Genomic DNA, 19530 nt, shown 5'->3' with positions numbered 1-19530 from the left:
TTAAATTCACAGCTGTATCCAAATAGAGCTCCCCCCTCCCCCTTACTGTAGCAAGGACATTCAGAGTCCCTATCACTGGAGCTGCAGGAGTTTCCAAATGTATACAAAACTTAAAGAACCAGTGCAATATTCTGTTGGATAAGGGGGTGATACAGGAAGAACTTATAGGTAACTTCTGAAAACAGAAATTGTTTTAAAAGGGAACAAGCTGTAAAATGAAAAACTTGAAAACTTCACTGCTGCTTGTCACAACTACTGATAATTTTTTAAATTATATTTTAAATTTTATTTTATAATTTCTGTCTATGTTTCAGGCTGCCTTCTTCCATCTCTGGCATATGTTTGGTCTGCACTTGCTCCTTGAAGTATAGTGCAGGCTTCTGTTTTTTAAGTTACATCTATAAGGCTGCATGGAACATTACCCTCCTTGTTTGACCTCCCACATGCGATACACAATCCATTAAATCTCATGTAATATTTAAGAATTTAATACATTCTTTGCATAACATAACAGTAATAATACTGACAAAACACTGCTCCAAGCAAAACTGCTTATACAAACAGCTGATCTGTGAGAACTGGAACTAATGAAGCCGTGTTTCCTATAGATTTTTCTCATATATATTAATGGACCTATTCCCCTCTGCAATTTCTCTGCAGTCTGACCAGCAGTGCTGGGCTGATGAGGGGATGGGTGCAGGGGTTGAGCATGGGTGCTGACCACCCTGCTCTCCATTTTGGGGAGAGGTTCAAATGTATCATCAGGTACTTTTGTAATCACTGAGACTATCAGCAGGCCAAGTTAGTTACAGATTCTTTTCATGGTTAAGAGGACTGAGTGGTCAGTGGTACAAGTTTGTGTGGTAGGTTATGAGAAGAGAGAACTTTTCATTTTATGAGATTACAAAGTGCAGTGATACAGCATGATAAGGGTGGATTTTTATATGTTTTGTCAAGGTTAATGTCTAGTGGATGTTTTCAGTCACTGATTAACCAAGACATCTTAATAATAGATGATACTGTGTACAGATCCTTTAGTGTGTGTGCTAAGCCTTTAATCTGTACTGCTATATGCTTTTAATTTTCAATTGACTTATACTAATAGCTTCTAAAGGGTTATCCTTAATGCTGGATTTGACAACTCATGGAAGATTCATGGGTGACAGTAATAAAGTGTCTATCATTTAGTGAGATTCTTACTGATACTGTTGGGAACAACTTTCATTTTATGGAAAAAAATTCATGTGGCATTTTTTTTTTAAAGTTTAAAATATCTGACTGAAAATTCTGAGATTAAGAAAACTTTCACCTACTTTGACTTTTGCTTGTGTAATTATGCAGTTCCATAATGCTAGATTGGTGTTGGAATTAAATAGCTAATGTGACTGTTGATTAGTTTCCCATTTGAAATCATGGCAACTGAACAAGTGAAGGTTAGTCCATTTAGGCTGTTAGTGACTTTAAAATATAATATTGGCAGTCATTCAGGCTTTTAGGATTTTGCTGAATGAAACTCAAAAGAAACAGCAGTAAAAGACTTGATTTGTCTAATTGGTCTTTATAATTTGGATTAAATTCACAGCTGTATCCAAATAGGGCTCCCCCCTCCCCAAGTGCCTGCCAGGTGCTGCATCCTCTGCTCATGTACTTCAAACTTGAGATAGCTTCATTGTTTTGAATGAAATTGTATTTCCTTTGTGCCCTTTCATCACCCTATATTTACTATTTTCTTGTTACTATGGTTTCTGGAAATAAATTGGTTGACAGTTGTTTTGAAAACTTAATCTACATACAAACAAGTTTTTCAGTGTTTAAATGGTGCAATGAATAGTTTAGCAGTAGACTATCTCAGAGTTCATTAAAGTGCTCAGCATTGTTATTGAGGTTAATCCCATTGCAGTCCAGGGTATGTTGATTGCTAATTCAGTGGGAGGAGAAGGGTAGAGCTCTTGCTTTAACAGTAAAGGCTTATTTTCTGATGTTGGAGTTTTGTTGTCTTTTTTTTTTTCTCCAGCTAAAAATTCTATTGCACATAGAATTTACTTATTTTTATAAATCTGTTTTAATGTGGACTAATGCTTAGCTGTATGTAGTTGCACTCAAATGTAATTTATTTTTGTAAGTATTGATACTTTTGCCTCCCACCCTTGTGCATATGGGTTCTTGTAGTTTCAGACCATGTAGCATGAAACTTACATTTCCCACACAGAACGTATTCTTCGGTTTGTAGGAGTGATCCAGGAATGAGGCACTTTTTCAGTTCTTTTTATTCTCAACAGTGTGTGGCTGGCCTGATGTTTTATTTATAGCACCTTGTCCAGATGCTGCCCTGCGTCTGTCTTCATGTGGGCACTGTCAAGACATTACTGCCCTGCTGTCTGGCCCCTGGCACAGTCTGAGCTCTGCTGTCAGGTAGCAATTCTCAGCTCACAGGCAAGGCACTGAGACACAGGAAGATTAAGGCAGAAAAATTATTCCCTAGATGTTATAGTGACTGTGCATGTTTGAGACTTCACGACTTCCTCCGCCTCACAGTAAAATTTCTTGTAGAAAATAGATGGGGTTTTATATTTTCCTTGAGATTAAGACAAAGTAACTTGGGTAGAACTACAGAGTAAAATCAAACCAATTTCAGAATTAGATTTCAGGTCTTTCTGCATGTGGTTGTGTGCTTGTCCACCTGGCTGTAGGTCGTGTACCCCAACCACTGCACTTTAGTGTTGGCAGCTTTTGAGTATGGCTGATGCTTTGAATTTCAGTTACCAGCTTAAGTGTCAAAGGAGTCAGAACACCAGATGTGAAGTGATGGGAAGAGGAAGATGCCATGTGACTCTTAGGGAAATTTTGCAGTTTACAGCAGAGAGGGAAGGTAAAAAGGTCAGGTCAAATGAGTGCAAATTACTAGAAATAAATTGTGAATGTATGTGGATGTACATGAACATGTATTCTTACTGAAACAAATGATGTTGTATGTCAGTAGTTTTCTAGGATTTCTTATCTTGGTCTACAAAGCAGAAAACAACGTGTCAAAGCAGTTAATGTAATGCATTTAATGTCAGACTGATGGCGGTATCTTGGTGAAAAACTGAATCTGTGGTTAAACTATCATTTTCTAGTCCAGCTTCAAGATGTAACAAACTTGGCTGTTGCTTTTTGCTTTTTACCAAAGGCCTTCTCCTTTCCCTTTATTGGAGCACAACCTCTAGTTTGTTTTTCTTCTGTATGGTAATTTTTATATTAAGGCATAGCAGATGGTGTCAAAATAATGGATTCTTCTACCCTGGCTTTCCAAGCTTTTTGGTACAGTTTTGTCAATTTTATGATATTTCATTTGTTCTTATCCCTTCCCTGCATTGTTTTCTTGGCATGCTTTTCACAATGTGTTTTCTAGTACCTCCTTATTAATCTTTTTTTGATATTTAATGCACTGTTGTTTTGAATCGAGGAAGTGTTTCATCCAAAATCACTGCAGAACTTCCTTCCCACGCTGCTGCCCAGACATGCTGCAGACTAGCTACTTAATTTGCACTGGCAAAATTTCAAAGTGCGGGTCAGCTGGCCAGGTTATCCCCCCGCGGGGCTTCTGTATCCCTTCCTAAATGCCATTTTTCTTCTGTCTGTTCTGCGTTTTCCCCTTATTTGTCCATTGGGAGGAAAATGGCTCCAGAAAAGTTGAATGGTGTGACTCCTTCCTTGCTTTAAGCTGTAACTCTCACAATTTAACATGTATCATGAAAACAGTTTCAAGGCAGTTTAGACTATTTATGTAGGGTTTTTAACATGTTGTCAGAGAAAAGTAAATCTGGCAGAAAATGAGCATTATAAAGTTGAGTCAGAAAAGCACAGGAGAAAGTGGTAAGGTTTGGCTTCTGGAATGGGGAACCAACCCAGAGTGCCAGAAAGGCATGTGAAATACAGACTCACAGAAGGATAAGGATATTCAGCAGCTGAGAAATACTGTGATTATGTGGTAGCTACACTGGGTGTTTTATGTTGCTGAGCTCCACTGCTGATGTAACTTAGTTGATATGAGCACAGCTTCAGCACACTCAGTTTTGGTCAAAATTAACTGTGTATGTTTAAATTGCTGACAAGCTGAGGGGGTGTGAGTGCATCTAAAGGCACCCAGGTCATCTGCTGTCCTATAATGAGAGCAGTTGTAATGATTCCCAGCAGTGGTGAGTTCTGTTGAATTCAAAACTGCCATGAAAGTAATTTGATTTTAAAAATAAAAAGTTCTAAGAAAGCTCCTTTGAAGAACTAATTGCACAATGAAGTTGTTTCTGGGTTCCCCTTATTAATGTTGTTGATATTTGATTATATGTTTGATAAAGATAGAAACTGAATAGTTTGTGGTTTTGGTTTTTTTTTTTGAAGTGTACAGCCATACAAAGTGCACTTCACCAGTGCTTTCTTGAACTAGGTGTGGGTTATTGGGTCATCAGGAGAGGTGTGAATGCCACAAATTCTTCAGGGTTACACTCTGCAAATTTGGTGAACTGAACAGTACAAATTCCAAAATAATGAATGATCCCAGTTGTTAAATTTGGAAGTTTATTTGAATCTCAAAAACAGAAGCAGTGTTGCCCTGTGAGGACTGAAGCTATTAACTAGGCAGTGCACATTTAGGGTTTGATACCACTCTCATTATGGCGGTCTGGGAAGGGGAGAAGACCTTGGGCCAGCAGCGAGTTTATCTGAAGGATATCAAACACAAACAGGGCTGCCAAGTGAATTAGAGGAGCATTATGAGAAGATTTGGGATGAACTTGGAGTATTGATCTCATGAGATCCCTGGCTTCATAGTAACATCATTATTTTCAGTCCTGAAACAAAGGGAGGTTTTTCCTCATTGTAAGCTGGACTCGCTGATTACTCAGATGGACTATTAGTAAAGGAAGGGAAAGATCCAGACCTGCAGTCCTTAGAAAATTGGAAGACACAAACATGAGAATCTCATTTATAGTGTCACACCTTTAATGAGAAAGATTCTGCCTTTTTGGTTTCATAGAAACCAACCAAACAAAAATCTACAGGCCGCATCTTGGATTTTCGTAACTTGAGACTGCTGGACAGTTGTTTTGTTTTATGGCTTGCTTAGCTGTGCCACCACAAGAAAAGTTGTAGAATTTCTGTACAAAACATGCTTTTGAATTTAAATTCTTTCTTTCTAAACTTAATCTTGTTTCTTTTAGTCTTCAAAAAACCCAAAAACTCACTTCTTCTTTTTTCCAGAATTAAAAAGATGAACTATTTAATCAGAAATTCAGTATTTGGGTCATCAGTCTTGTTCAAATTCCTAATTACTACTGATTTTGTGCAATAGAACAGGAGATCCCTTCAGTATTTTTTCTACATAGGAACTCTGTGATTTCCTTTTTCTAGTATGTTTTTATACCAGTGCAGAGAGATGGCTGGTGTCCTCTTTATTGGTGGAACTAGGCAAATTTGACGTCCCGCAGCTTCACTCTCTCCCATGCCAGGTGCTCGGGGCAGGCAGTCCTTGGCTTCCTGTGTGTGGCAGCCTTTCTTGCTGACCTCAGTGATGGGTTTAGTTTTCTTTTGACTGAGTTTAAATCAGGTTGACATGCTGTGAAGCTGAAATCAAACATACTAATTCTTTGTTGGGCAGAAGCTCATCCAAAGAATGTGTGTGGTTTAGTTTGTGCTTTCCCACTGTACTTACATCCCAGGAAATGGGTTCTTAAATGTAAAAACCTCGTTCTGGTCATCATTTTATTTTTAAAGTCTCATAGTTGTTTTTTCCCACCTTCTCTTTCTGGGGAAAGGAGGAAAATTTTCTGCTGTAGTGAGGATGGCTTTTCCCCCCAGTGCTATACATGAACTTTACCTGAACCAATAGCAGAAAGACGGTATCATCTGTGAATGGTCCTTAGGTTCCTTCCTCCAGCAGTGAAGGACCTTTATGAAGACAAAACCGGGTGGAAACACCAAATTCAATTACTCTGCCTAGTAGGAAAGGATTTGGTGAAACCGAATCGTCAGTAATTCCCCATTTAAGACGTTCACGGGAAAGCTGAAATAGGCATTTTGGGGTACAAGAATGAAAAGCTTATCTATTAAATGTAGATTACAGCCTGTCAAGTTAAATAGCAATGTTGTAATTACTTTGTTTGCTTCTATTTGGAATAGCTTTTGTTAGACTCGGGCTGCAATTAACACACTGGAGCAGCCATTGTTCCTGCCTGCATTCCTTGGCTCTTTCAGCGTCGCTGGGAGTGGGGAAGTGCTGCAGCTTATTTGCATCTCTTTGAAAACGAGTTACTTGAGCTAGCTTAATTTTTGGTCGATGTTTTTAATTTCTGCGAAGGAGATACTTCCCATGCCTGTGCGCACGTTAGTAATGCGAGGAAAAATGTAAACAGCCACGGGCTGTGCTCATCAGTGTGGGGAGCACGGAAACGGGGATGAATTCGGTAGGTGCGCACCGTTTCGTTATAATTAGCTGATGACTCATGCCGATGTCACCAAGACGAGCCGTAAATTAGTTTTTCAAGACTTCTTAATGTGTTTACTTTGTGTCGGATTTCCAAAGACACCCCGTTATACCTGTCCAGGCAAAGGGTGCCCAGGCTGCACGGAGACCTCGACTGTTGGAATCCTGCATGAGTCCTCCCGAGAATGTTCACAATGGCTCTCCTTTTGTTTCGAGCTTTTGTTAATGAGCTTTTTATTTTTTATGAGCTAGATTTGTTCATTATGTGGGAAGTCACTGTTTAATCTACACAGAATAAGGTGCTCTATATGATCCTAAAGTAAACAACAAATGCATTTACTTCTGAAACCTTTTATTTATAACTAGCAACTATGACAGGGAGTCTTGAACTAGCTCATGGTTTCGAATGAGGTGTTGATGGGATGGGTACAGTTCTGGAGAATGTGTTTGGATTAGCAAGGTTAATGGCAGAGCTGCAAAATATCCTCATTTGGTAGATTTGGAAAAAATTGCATTTTCTTCAGTCAAGAATCTTCTTTTCATCGACCTGGCTCTGTCACCTGTGGAGCTCTTTCCTAAATAGATGCCAGCTGACGCTGGAAAGGTGTCACAGTGTGCTGAGCAGGTCTGGTATTTGGGATCTCGTTTCACCCTGCTGTGTTAATCAGTGACAAAATAAGTTGCATTTATTTGCTGAAATGATCGTGGAACTTCAACAGCAACTTCATGTTATCGGACTGTTTTGAAATTAAATGACCCTTTGGAAGGGCATTTCTATTGGTGTTTTAGGGACAAGACACATTATTGGCTCTTAATAGCAAATGGAAGTTTATGTTGGCTACTGGAAAGCCTTTTGCTGGAATATTGCTTGAGTTTTCACTTTCGTTTGCTTTGTTTTATTTTTTCCTCCTTGGTTACTTTCAAAGAGAATGCAGTGTAAGGAAGGAGTAAGGATTACACTTTAAGTATAGTTTAGCAACACATCTATGTTATGTATGAAAGTTCTGTTTAACTTCAGAAAAGATATATTAAGCTGTCTAGACACTCTGCTCTTAGTTCAAAATTTAAGTACTCTTCTTCTCCAGCTCCCCAATAATGGAAATAAAATGAAATATCAACTTATTTTTAGTTACTGGATTTAAGAATGGGATTTCAGCTGTAATAGGAACTGCAGCTCGCTGTGCTGTATCCATCCTGGACTAAGAGATTTGAGAAGGAAGCTTTGCCAGCTGGAAAGTGTGTCAGTGTTATCTGCATGTGTATTGTAACAGATGTTGAGCAGAGACTACTTGTCAGAGGTACCTTGGTAGTAACTTTTAAAGATGCTTGTTTGTTTCAGTACACTTTTCTTGCATCACTAACTTTTTTCCATAAAGTCAACCACAAACTGCATTATTGGGGACTTCAGCTGAAACTTGTGGTGAATAGGAAGTAGATTAAACACAGGTTTTCCCTTTTCTCTGGTTGCCAACAGTGATGTCAGTAGTTCTAATGATCCTTAGCTCACTGCTGTCCTCACACTCTCTATTAAAACACTTGTCTTCTGCACTGTTTTGTGTGTTGTTAAGGAAATGGTGATGGCTGGAGGTATCCAGCTGATTACTTCATTTCCAAATAAGGTCCTTTCACCTTGAAGTACACTGTAACAGTTCAATGAGGAGAGAGGAGATTCAGATTGTTTTGTCAAAAATTTGGGAAATACTCTTTTGAAGTCTAGCAAAGAACATTTGTATGCTAAAACTGAGGATGGGGCTTTGGGCTGGGCATGAGGCACAAATAATGGATCCAAGGTTTATAGGTTGAGTGTATTTCCAGTGACCTTGGAGGAGCAGCTTTGTTCTCAGATTGTCTGTTTCCTACACATCTTTGTGCATTCAGACAGAACAGGCACCACTGTGCTGTAACAGTAGTGTGGGTTGTCATTCTTGGTTACCCAATTAATGTTTTATTGAAAGAGATTGGTCAGAGGAACTGGGTATGAAAGCCAGTAATTGCAATCAGTAGTTTCAGATGGTCCTTAGCAAAGATCCTAGTTGATTTTTTTTTTCTTTACCAAAATTAAAAGAAAGCAAAAGCTACTAATACATTTTTAGGAAAGGGTGACAGATTCCCATGTTGTACTTCTGAAGATCTGGAGGTGTAAGTAGCTTGAAACTGCTCCATGCCCCCGTGTCCTGTCATACCTGCAGCTGACATTTGTATGCAATTCAGCCTGTACCAGGTCATGTCCTACATGATTCTGGCTCTTCATCCTGTCTCCAGCTCTTGGATATTTCAGGCTTCTGTGGTTTCTCACCCTTTTTGCGCATGTGCAGGACTATAATGTACAAGTGTTTGGGTTTCTGTAACTGTGGCTTTCTTCAGTTTTATTTTCTTAATTAATTCCTCTAGGAAGTGTTTTGTTTTTCCAATAGACTTGTTACTGTCTTTCTTCTCTGCTCTTCTGACTTTGGAATCCAGGAATAAATGCCCTCCAGAGGTGGTTGCAATGACTTCTTGGCCATATTGATGGAATTGGTGAGGAATTGGATGGGACAGGCCATTTTGTTCAATACATGATGTATTTGAGTGTAGATGACCTGAATACTGGTGAAGAGGTGTAGAACTTGGCCCTGCTACTGCAAATCATGTATTATTTATGTACTTAAAATCTCTTAGCAGAATCAAGTCTGGCCATGTAGAAAAGCTGTTTCTTGCTGTCCTTCTACCACTTGTCCTGTCGGTGCAGAGCAGGTCAGACCTTTGGGCCCTGCTGGGGGCACCCAGCTGTTCCTCTGGCCCTGCTGGATGGGAGCTGGGTGTGGAACACCCACCTTGGATATGCAGCACACAAGTTGCTCACACTTTGCTCCTCCATTTAAATGAAGCCATTTCTCCTTTGTTGCTTGTCTTTATTAATAAAGTATGGCATTACTGGCTAATTTTAGGTCAAACGTAGTTGAAAGCTGCACGGCTATGTGAAGCTCTGTATAGATATTCGGGTAGAAACATTCCAGTAGATCGCAATGTGAGTGCAGAAGAAAGTTGAAAGTAAATAAGAGATCTGTGAGATAATTCTCCAGGGAGTTTTCACAGCATACCACACATCATTTGCAGGGATAGGCTTTCCTTTCACTTGAAGGATCACACAAAGTAAATTTTGTTTCTTGTGCAATTAAAGAATATAGGACAGGAGGTCTTTTCAATTTTTTTACTTAACGTGTCTATGGGAAGCCTTTATTTGTACTGAGGAAAATGCACTGTTTACCTATCTCTTCAGGAGCACAGTTAATATTGAACATAGAAATAGACACACTTTTATGTAAAATATGAGTCTTGCTTCAGCAGATTTTAGCAAAATTACTGAAATGTAAATGCTGGTAGTCCTCTAACCCCAGTTAAAAGACAAATTGTACTCATTTCAGTGCTGCATGGTTCGGTCCCCAGTGGGTCTGGCTGCATGTCAGTGGTGTGCAGAGAGGAGGCCGGGACTGTGGTGTGGGAGGCGCAGGGGTGGTGGGCAATGGGAGACACCAGGGTTGTATGTGTGGCCAGCCAATGCCACAGGACCTCAGGAGCAGTGGGAGGCAGCCCTGGTGCCCCAGCGTGTGACCTCAGCTCTGTGTCCCCCAGCAGGGACTGTGCTCCCCATGGGGGCCAGAGCAGCTGCCAGCAGGACACGAGGCCATCCAGCCCTGAGTGCATCCTGCTTGGCGCTGCCTCGCTCCTGATCAGGGCCTGGGCCTGACAGCCTGCCTGGGGAAAACCAGCAGAAAAGCAGAGTCCAGAGGACCTGCTGACCCAGACTGGTGCACTGTGCGCTGGGTCAGGGAGGCTGCAGCCAGCACCTGAGAAATGGGAGGACAGGGTCAAAAGCAGTTTCTGGCATTCATTCCCCACTAAACCTGTGCTGTGCATTATCGGGGTTGCAGCACCTCTCTCAGAGAGAAGCAGAAAGTTGATAAATTCATGGACTTCACCAGGATTTTCTGCATACAATTTTTTTTAGAACTTGTATGTCAAATAGGGAATGGTAATGCTGCACCCTGAATGCTCCATTCCCTGGTCATCCTTCCCAGGCAAACTGTGCTGTTTGCAGGTGGCCAGGAAGGCCTCTCGTAGGGCCTGACATTCAGTGGATCTTTCTTGTAGCTGGTAAAAACGCCAACAGCAGGCTGGTGTTTGGAGCTTTCCTTTCTCTTGTCACAGGAGCTTGTCAGAGTTAATCAGTATGGACACTTAAATTGTTTCTGCTTAGGTGAATCTCTTGCAAGTTTTAAATGTGTTTCTGACTGCTTTGAATTTTATTGCCAACATCTGTTTTAAATGCTTTTGGGATTCACATGCTTGAGTACAGTTCAACTGTGTATGCCATAATTTTTCAAGGTGCTAACACTTTCAGTTTGGATGATAACTCTTTTAAAGAGAAAAAAAAAAGGAGGGGGAGGGAAATAATTGCAGAAAAGTTTTAAAGTGCCCACGATGCTAATTTTCTTCCTCTTTCAATTTCAGAATGATGACCTACACAACCTCAACAAATCCTTCTTTTAAACTCATGGGTATCAAGACTATAAATGTTTCATGCTATCACAACTAGGACCTCACCTCCTCCTCCTCTTCCTCTGTAAATGGGTACGATACATCCAGTTCAGTTTGTTTACTTTACACAAACCTCAGGAGTTGTTGACTGAGCTGCACATCCTGTGTTGTGCCAAGCAGAAGCACTGTGACACCTGGACAACAAGTCTCTCTTATTTCATCCTCTACCATAAGGACTTAGCTGGCCCCATGAACTGATGTGCCCACCACTACATCATGGTGAGAATGGGTATTTTACTAGCACATTTACACAACTTCATTTGCTGCTGAAAACCTGTATGACAAATCATCATTGTAAATTATTGCATACAAAACTTAATGTTGGTTGAAGAGTATTAAATATTTAACATAGGTTTTGATTTATACATGTACTTTTTTAATTAAAATGTAACTTTTCCTACAGCACATCTTTTTTGATGTGGAACTGAGGTATACTATATTCTGTTGTAAACAGAGTGGGGAACCTGCTTAAAACAAGGCTTCTAAGAATAGAGTAGGGTACTATTCTTGTTTTAAGATTGTAATTCAGAAAATAATATAATATGAGTCATTGGTCCCTGGGCCTTGATTGTACAGTCATATTTACTGATACTATCAGTTGTAAGATAACCCTGATGTTGAGTTGAATTCTTTCCAAAAGAAAACTAATTTTGTACTCCTTGTAAAATAATAGTCTGTATTAACTACAATGAAGACAAACATTACTGTACATGGGTATTTACAAGTGTCAACTTTAATTCATCAATTGCACAGGAACTGACAAAAAAAATCAGAAAAAAGAAATCAAAGTCTTCCATTGTATATATTATAAAGAAGAAAAACAACAACAACAAAAAAAAACCAACAGGAAACCACAAAGCAAAATGAAACAAAAAAGGGTGAACTTTTTAAATTGACTCTTTCCCTGGAATGAAAACGTGGGTGTTTGTAAATTCTGGAAATCTCTTTCTATATGTAATAAACTAGATACTGTTTTATCTGCTGTAGTGGGTTTTGGGTCTTCTTTGTTTTCTTTTCTTGTTTTCTTTTCTCAATTATCTGAAATTGTCCCACCAGGTTTCTGTGATGTTTCCATGGTTTGTCATTGAGAATGGCTGTGGACCACCATAGCTTAAGAATGAAGTCAAGTGTAATTAGGTGGAGTAGGGAGTGTGCTTCCTTGCATTATTTCACTAAAGCCCTTGTTTCAGTTTTCTGGACACTCTTCAGGATACAGCTCTCCATCCACTGGATTCGGGGGAAGGGTTGACAGCATGTAAAATCACTTGGAAACCATAGCAAGACTTCAGCATAAAATGTAAAAAGCGCGGCTCAGATGATTGTCTGGAAATCAGTGCAAGAGGCACGACAAGGAAGAATTCTTCTGTGACTCTCCTCTGCTTCACTGGTTCTATGCAGATGAAAATTCTTTTGTGCATAGTATTTGCAGAGTCTTAATTCTTTTGGGGACTGGAAAAATACTGAGATCATGGATTTTCAAGTAAAATGTTGTTGAAGTGATAATTGAATTTGAAGCCATGTCAGGTCCCCGTTGGTCCCTCCTGTTTCTGCGAAGAAACTCCATGGACCAGTGCACATTCAAAAGAATTCTTGTTATCAGGAAAAGGCAGGCAGGCACAGCAGCAGCTCTCCCTGCAGGAAGGCTGTCAGACCCTCAAAGAAGGAGTTTCTTCCCCTTGAGATGTTTATGATGTCGGGGATTAGGCTGTGGTTAGTGCAGTGTCCACTTCTGCCTGCAGTATAGATGAAGGAGCCATTGCACAGCTGCTCTTCACCTCTCCTTTTGCTGGAGGCCTACCAGTCCCTTAGCTTTGCTGGTATTACTGCATGTACAAAATCACTTTGACCCTGTCAAGTCAGAATACTCACTTAAGAAAGGACTTGTAGCTTAAGAATGCTTAAATCATTCCAGATCACTGGGAACAACTGCAGCAGTGGTGATGCTGGCAGAGTGAAGGGTGCTGGTGCGTCGGGAGCCTGCAGCCTGAGAGGGACTTGTGCGTGCCCAAGTGCTGCCTTGGGAAATCTTGGCCTTTGCTGACAGAGCAGTGTCCTCCCAAAGGTCCTGATACCAAGCAGTAGCAGATAAGAGGCTTTGCTGCTTTTTTATGTAGGAAGGGGCAAGTGGATCTGGAGTAGCTCACCTGTTACCCTCGATGAGCAGTGATGTGGATTTTTCCAAAGAACCATTAATACCTAAAAAGGCAGCACTTGCTTCAAAAAAAAAGCCATGTACATCAGACCAGTATTTAAATTTCCAAGTTACCAGTTTTAATTTTATTTTACGCCTTCTTTTTATGTTCTTTTATTAAAATGGGGTTTATTTGCAATGAAAGCTTGCATATATTCTGAAGTAAAAACTTAAGAACAACTCACCCTCAACCCCTTTGCCCAGTCTTCTCCAGCTTAGTGAATTACATGACATGTTCACTATGTTGATTTGGTTGCTAAATATTAGCCTGTGTTGATGTTAAAGTGCCTTGCATAGAAAAGCATTTAATGTCCATTGAGCTTTGCATTGTTCCAGGTAATTTGCAGAGCCTGGCAATTACTGAAATCACAAGTTTGGAGGCGTTGGAAGCTACTGTTAAGGTTTAAAAGGCACCAGTGAGTACATTTAATGTTGGTAGGAGTATTTCACAGTTATACCTCTAAGAGCAAATTTTGTTCATAAAACATGAATTCTACAAAAGTGTAGGAATTGACAGTGGTCATTAGGGATGGTAGGGGGATGGTGCTGATCTGGTTATCTTAACGATAACATATGGGCAGAGAAGGAGCTTGTTAAAGATGTTAATGTGCATAGGGTTTATGTTAATAATTATTTTTTCCTAAGTAAAATTAAAGATGCTTTACATTCAGTAAATGTTTTGAAAAGACTTTTGCAACAAAGTACATTCATAACCAAAGCTAAAATTCTTGATTATTGCATAGATTTTTATTCTTATGAATTACAAACTTTAATAAATAGATGATTATGAACTAAACCTGTCTAAATTAAAGCATAAATGCCTCAATAATCCAGTACTATACTATCTTATCCTTTTATGAATTCTTTTGCACTGTCTGCCACAGAACAGATTGTAATTTCTCTTAAGTTTGAAAATGAGCACATGGGATCAGTCTTAGATCAGCTGGTAAAACTCAGATGCTCGGGTGTTTATTTTGCTTTTAATTTTTTTCAAGTGGAAGTTTCTGGTTATTATTTGAGTTCAGTTTCTGGCTCCGTTACTGGCACAGCTTCAGTGTTCAAAAACTCTGTACTGAATGCAATTATTAGTGCTATTGGTTGAAAATGAGAGGGGTTGGGAAAACCATTTGAAGCAGTCTCCAGGAGCACAAGGAGCATTTACACACTTGGGTTTTGGCAAAGATTGCTGTGTTCAAGCTCAGTTTGATTCTGAGTTGATGTGTATGTTGTGGAACTCTAAATAAGTTTTTGTCCTTCTAGTATTTGATACTAACCTCTCTACTTAGTATTTAAAATATCATGTCTTCCATAGTGTTGTTTATAGTTTTTTTTCCAGTAAAAGTACAAAGTCAGAAAGCAAAAAGGGAACTCAGGCCATCTTTATAAGCATGTTCTGGCGCTGTAGCCTTACTTTGTGTATATTTAAGAACCAAGCACTGTGTCCATCTTGCTACCAGCTGACTTTCAGCTGAAGCTGTTTTCGTGCCCTGTGTTTCACTCAGCGGCTGGGTAATGAGCAGAATGTGCCTGAATGGGTTCCATCAGTGTGTGCCGTGTTTTGAGTTGTGTAACTGCGGCACAGCTGAGCGCAGCAGCCAGAGCAGCCTCCGCGGGTGTTTCTGCAATGATTAGCTGACTCCAGCGCTTGGTAGCAGCTTAAGTACAGCATGTCAACTGCTAATTGAGTCAATCTGGGGAGCTGCTGGAGTGCTTGTTCTGCAGCTTCATTCACCTAAGCTAGTTCAGTTTAAGAAACAATACTGAAAATAAAGAAGTCACAGCAAATATTTGCCCGTCTCCTGTGTGGCCTCCAAGCCATCTTTGGGTGCAGATGATCTGGGGGGGGGAGGGGGGTTTGGGTTGTTTTTTTGTTTGTCTGATTTTTTCAGCCTGCAAACTTTGAGGCTAGTTCATTGACGACAGATAAGTGTAACTACTGTAAAGTGACAGTATTCACCCTTGTCCAGTTCACCATGTATTTTGCTGCCTACCAGTATTTCCATTGAGATGTGACTTTGAAGATACTGTAAACGAGTTGTTTGTGAACTTAGCAGATGCCCATTTAAAAAAAAAAAGTGAAGGTGGGAAAAAGTTTAGGACTTTCAGTTTGTAGAAAAACTTCTACTTTGTATCTTTAAGGTGATACTATTCTCAAAAAAGATAAAATGAGGAATCTGTGATTTCCAGATGTGTGTTGAAAGAATATTTATATGTAAAAGGTGGAGGCCAGTCAATGATTACTTGAGAAAGCAGTCATGCTTTTCTCATGGTGTTATGGTGACTTCTGTATTTAAATATTTTCAGGTTGGAAGCTTTGGTTCTACATTTGGAATAGCAGTAACAGAATAATGGAATGTTAATGTGTGCCTGCAGTGGCCAGGCTTGGATGTCACAGAAAACAGCCCAAGAACTCTGCATGTCTGATGTAAGACAGAGTAAGGCTGGGTGCAAGGCCTCAAAAGGGAAGGATGGAGGGAGAACTCAAACCATTTGTGCTCTGTGAAGTTTGCTGGGGACATGTTTTTTGTTAAAAGGTCCTGTGCCACTCTGGATTCCTGATCTGAATTGGCAGATGGTTTGAAAATTGGAACTTCGCATTACTGAAGGGGCATGGAAAAGTAACTGCTGGGAAATCCCCCTAACACTCCACAACCTATGGAAAGGCTTTGCTTGGTGGAATCCCCAAAACTCATTACGATACTTGACAATTTTATTTGGAGATGGACACCAAGAAAATAAAATAAAACCAATCTGCCTTGTGCAGATGTTGAATACCTCTCCTAGACATCAAAGTCTGTCGGCAGATAAACTGTACTGAATCAGAACAGTGTGAAATCGAGCTATGGTGTTGTCATGGCTTGATAAAATGGTTCTGCTTTTTCAACCAGTCTTGGACACTACTTCTGTCTATAGAAATTGAAGGGCTGGTTATTTAGAGGAAAATGACCTGACTGGAGAACTTGCTTACAGTGTTTGTAGGGGAAAGAATGTTGCAAGGAAAAACCATTACAGCAGCAATGCTAGTACAGAATTGATAAAAGATTAAAAACACCAGATAATGTCTTTGATACTTTTCCAGTAATTTTTGAAGAGGAAAAGTGTGCCTTACAGCTCTACTCCTGTCTGTCCATCCAAAGACTTGTGGCATTGCAGTATATTTTAGATGGCTGTCACAATCTGTGCCTTTCTTTTATATTTTTATTTATTTATTTATTTAAGAATCAGTCTGGCACCATTTGGCTGTTGGATGTCATGGCTGAACCCTCCTGAAATGTCAGCAGGGAGAAAGTCCCTCCTGCTGCACATGGGGCTTTTCCCAGGGCCCCCTCTTGGACTGGGAATGAGAGCTCTTGTCTCTCCTCATCTTGTTTGGTTGTTTGTTTTGTTTTGTTTTGTTTTTTTTTTTTAATTGTAATAACCAACTATTAGTTAGATTGAATAAAATGTCAGGTTTGTTGTGAATTATTTACTGTCAATAAAGTACAATAAAGCTGAAAGGTCAGGGGTTTTCTCCTCGGGTTATTGTGGACATGGCTACTGTCCTGCTTGGTTTCGTCATTGCAGTGGTAGTGCTTTGTTTTTCCACCTTTTTGAAGATGAACTGAAAGAAGAAATGATGATTTTTACGATCTATCAATTTACTGTTTCACCTTCAGCTTGTGAATTTAAAACAGCAGTTCATTTTTCTTTAAACTGTTTGGAAATTTGATGAAGGCAGGAGTTTGAGAGCAAAACAAACCCCGAATTTCTGGCACATCCTGATTCTACAGTCAGCTGAGCTGGGTGCAAGGCAAATGTGTCACTGTTTCTTCCTCAGGCTGTATCTTTTGAAGTCAAGGCCAGGTTGGCTTTGTTTTTAAAAGGCTGATGGAAATAAGGTAAGTTCCAGTTCCCGTGGTTGTGGTCTCAGTCCAAAATATGCGTTTGAGCCCATGCAGGGCCAAAAAGTCATTATTTGTCCTTTAAGTGACTAACTTCAGAGAAAAACTGTTGTCTTCTCACTAAAGTGGTGTCTTCAGGTGCTCCTGTGGTTTCAGTAAGTGGGTTTGGTTATCGTTCCTCCCAAGCAGCCTCAAGGCCTGTGCACTGGCTCTGGGTGCTTACCCCGCCTCAGCAGTCACCGCGGTCCTGCCCAGCCGCCCTTTTCCCACAAAGTCTGGCTTTCCTCAGCCACCTGGCAGTGATGTGGCTCGTTCTGACAGCCTGCCCTTATCAGTAGCATGTTTTGCATTAATTTCAGCCTCTTCACAGCATGCCCATGACTCTGGGAACACAGCCCGCTGGTGGAGAGTGTCCGTCTCCTTCAGCCACACGTCAGTGCCACCTCAGCGGGATCAGGGAAAGGTAAACTGAAATTCTGTTTCCTAAATCTGCCAGGAGGCAATTTGCCTGGATTTCTTCCCTGTTAGGCTGTGTGAAGTGGCCTGGTAATCTGTTGGCTCATCACCAGTCTCCCAGTCATGTGGGTAATCCCGAGGGTTGTCATCTGAGGTGAAAGATAAGGAGAAGGGCGTGAACGTGAACGTGACGCATGGATGTGAAAGATCAAGAGACTTCTGCCTGCTGTGTTATTTTTAAAATTAGAGCTAACAATGAGACGTGAGCGAGCTGTTTAGTTTTGCCTTTTCCAAAGCATTTTATGAATGTGAATAAATCATTTGGTATTATTGCATTTGTTTTGTGTATGCAAAACAAAACTGATTTTTACCTTCTTCATCAAGGTGTTAAGAGGATTAAGTAATGAGTAAGAAGTACTTAACTCCTGTAGTGTTGGGTAACAAGTGCTGGTAAGGAAGCTAGGTAAACTGTGTTCTTGCAGAGCAGTAGTACTGTCCAGGCCTTTTTGTCCCCCCAGATTTCAGTGTCCACCTCAGTGCTTCCCCTGTTCTTTTCAGTGCCATCTCGCCCAGTCAGAAAACTCACTTGCTGGAAAGTTTTGTTGTGTGTTTAGTCCCTTCCACTCCTGAGTTTCGTTCTAACTGTTGCACAGTTAGCTAAGGTGTTCTCACCAGAAAATAAGCAGTTCAAGCCCAGTCTGCAGTTCTCAAACCCCTTCTTTGTAAACTATTTGTGGAAGTCACACTCATCCCTGACTCAGGAGGCTGCTGCTATTGAGGAAGACCAGTTCAATGCCCGCTAACGGTTCATCAAAGTGATCTCTACTAAACAAAGCCTATAAACAAAACACAGAAACTTAAAGCAAGTGCATCCTTAAATTAAAAATGGCTCTACAGACATAAAAGTGCTTTGGGGAGCCTGTGTTTGTTATTCCAGCAGTCTCATTGTAAGCACTGGAGCTCTATGAAATGCAGATCTTCAAAGCTTCCTTGAAGATATAATGCTCTTCTCCCTGTCAAAACAGAAGTCTCCTTTATTGTCACAGTCAGCAAGTTTTCTTCCTCCTAATACCTCTTCCCTTGGATGCTTCAAGGAGGGAACTTATTGTTGAGCTCCTCACCTCTTCACCTTACCATTGAGCTCCTCGTGCCTTTCTGAACTTTTCCTTTGCTTTCCTCTTTTCTGTGAAGCACTTTTAGCACCTGAATGCTCTTTGACTGCCATATGCTGACTTTGGGGACAGTGCTGCCTTAGTGAAACAACAAACCAGCAGAACTTTCTGGAGACATCCTGTGAGCAGAACTGACTTGGACTTAAATGACCCAAGAACAGGGGAAAGTGTGAAATCCTTAACTTGAAATTGCCATAGTAGGCAATGAGTCCTGAAACCACAGCCTCTTCAGTTTTACTGTGAGTAAATGGGCTTATAGCATAAATGTGGGTGGGGAGGGGGGAGGGTAAAAGAGGGGGAAATAAGATTATTTTTCCACATAAAATAATTATTTCGGTTTCAAAAGATTTTGTCTTCTCTGGGATCTTCAGCTGGAAATGAAGGCCTGATAGAATACTGGGAGGGTTTTACCTGCTTGAGTAATTTTGTTCCTGACTAGATATGTGGAATGATTTCACTTGAAATAAAAAGTGAATTCACTGTTTGTTTAGGTTTTTTTTTAAACATCATTAAATAAACACAATTTAGAACATGGTTACACAGGTAATAACATTATTCAAAAGGCAGAACTTTCCAGTGTGAGATAGCATCGTACTAAACTTATCCTGGCTTTAGAATAAGAGAAACAAGAAACCAGAAGACCAGCACCCCAGAGAACATGTGACTTTCTTTTTGATGGGATCCCAAACGTACTTGGTGTGCAGATCAGAGTCTCTTTCCCACAGTATGTGTTACACACCTTGCTGTCTGGCTGTGCAGTGGAAGTGTTTCCTAATGAAGCTTCCATCACTGTAA

General features: G+C 40.3%; 1 protein-coding gene across 3 annotated transcripts in view; it reads left to right on the top strand.

The window, feature by feature from the left end:
• IRS1 (insulin receptor substrate 1) overlaps positions 1-19530 on the top strand; it is a 119216-nt gene that overhangs the window by 59172 nt on the left and 40514 nt on the right. The window contains exon 3 of one of the 3 annotated variants that reach the window (XM_069024006.1): positions 10949-12017. The exons of the other annotated variants lie outside the window; for them this stretch is intronic. The gene's annotated coding sequence lies outside the window, so the exon portion shown is untranslated. Of the gene's footprint in view, positions 1-10948; positions 12018-19530 lie in introns of those variants that run through there. 3 annotated transcript variants of the gene reach the window in all.

Source organism: Aphelocoma coerulescens, chromosome 9 (assembly GCF_041296385.1).
Source record: "Aphelocoma coerulescens isolate FSJ_1873_10779 chromosome 9, UR_Acoe_1.0, whole genome shotgun sequence".
Taxonomy (NCBI): domain Eukaryota; kingdom Metazoa; phylum Chordata; class Aves; order Passeriformes; family Corvidae; genus Aphelocoma; species Aphelocoma coerulescens.
This window is presented reverse-complemented; position numbering and strand designations above follow the sequence as displayed.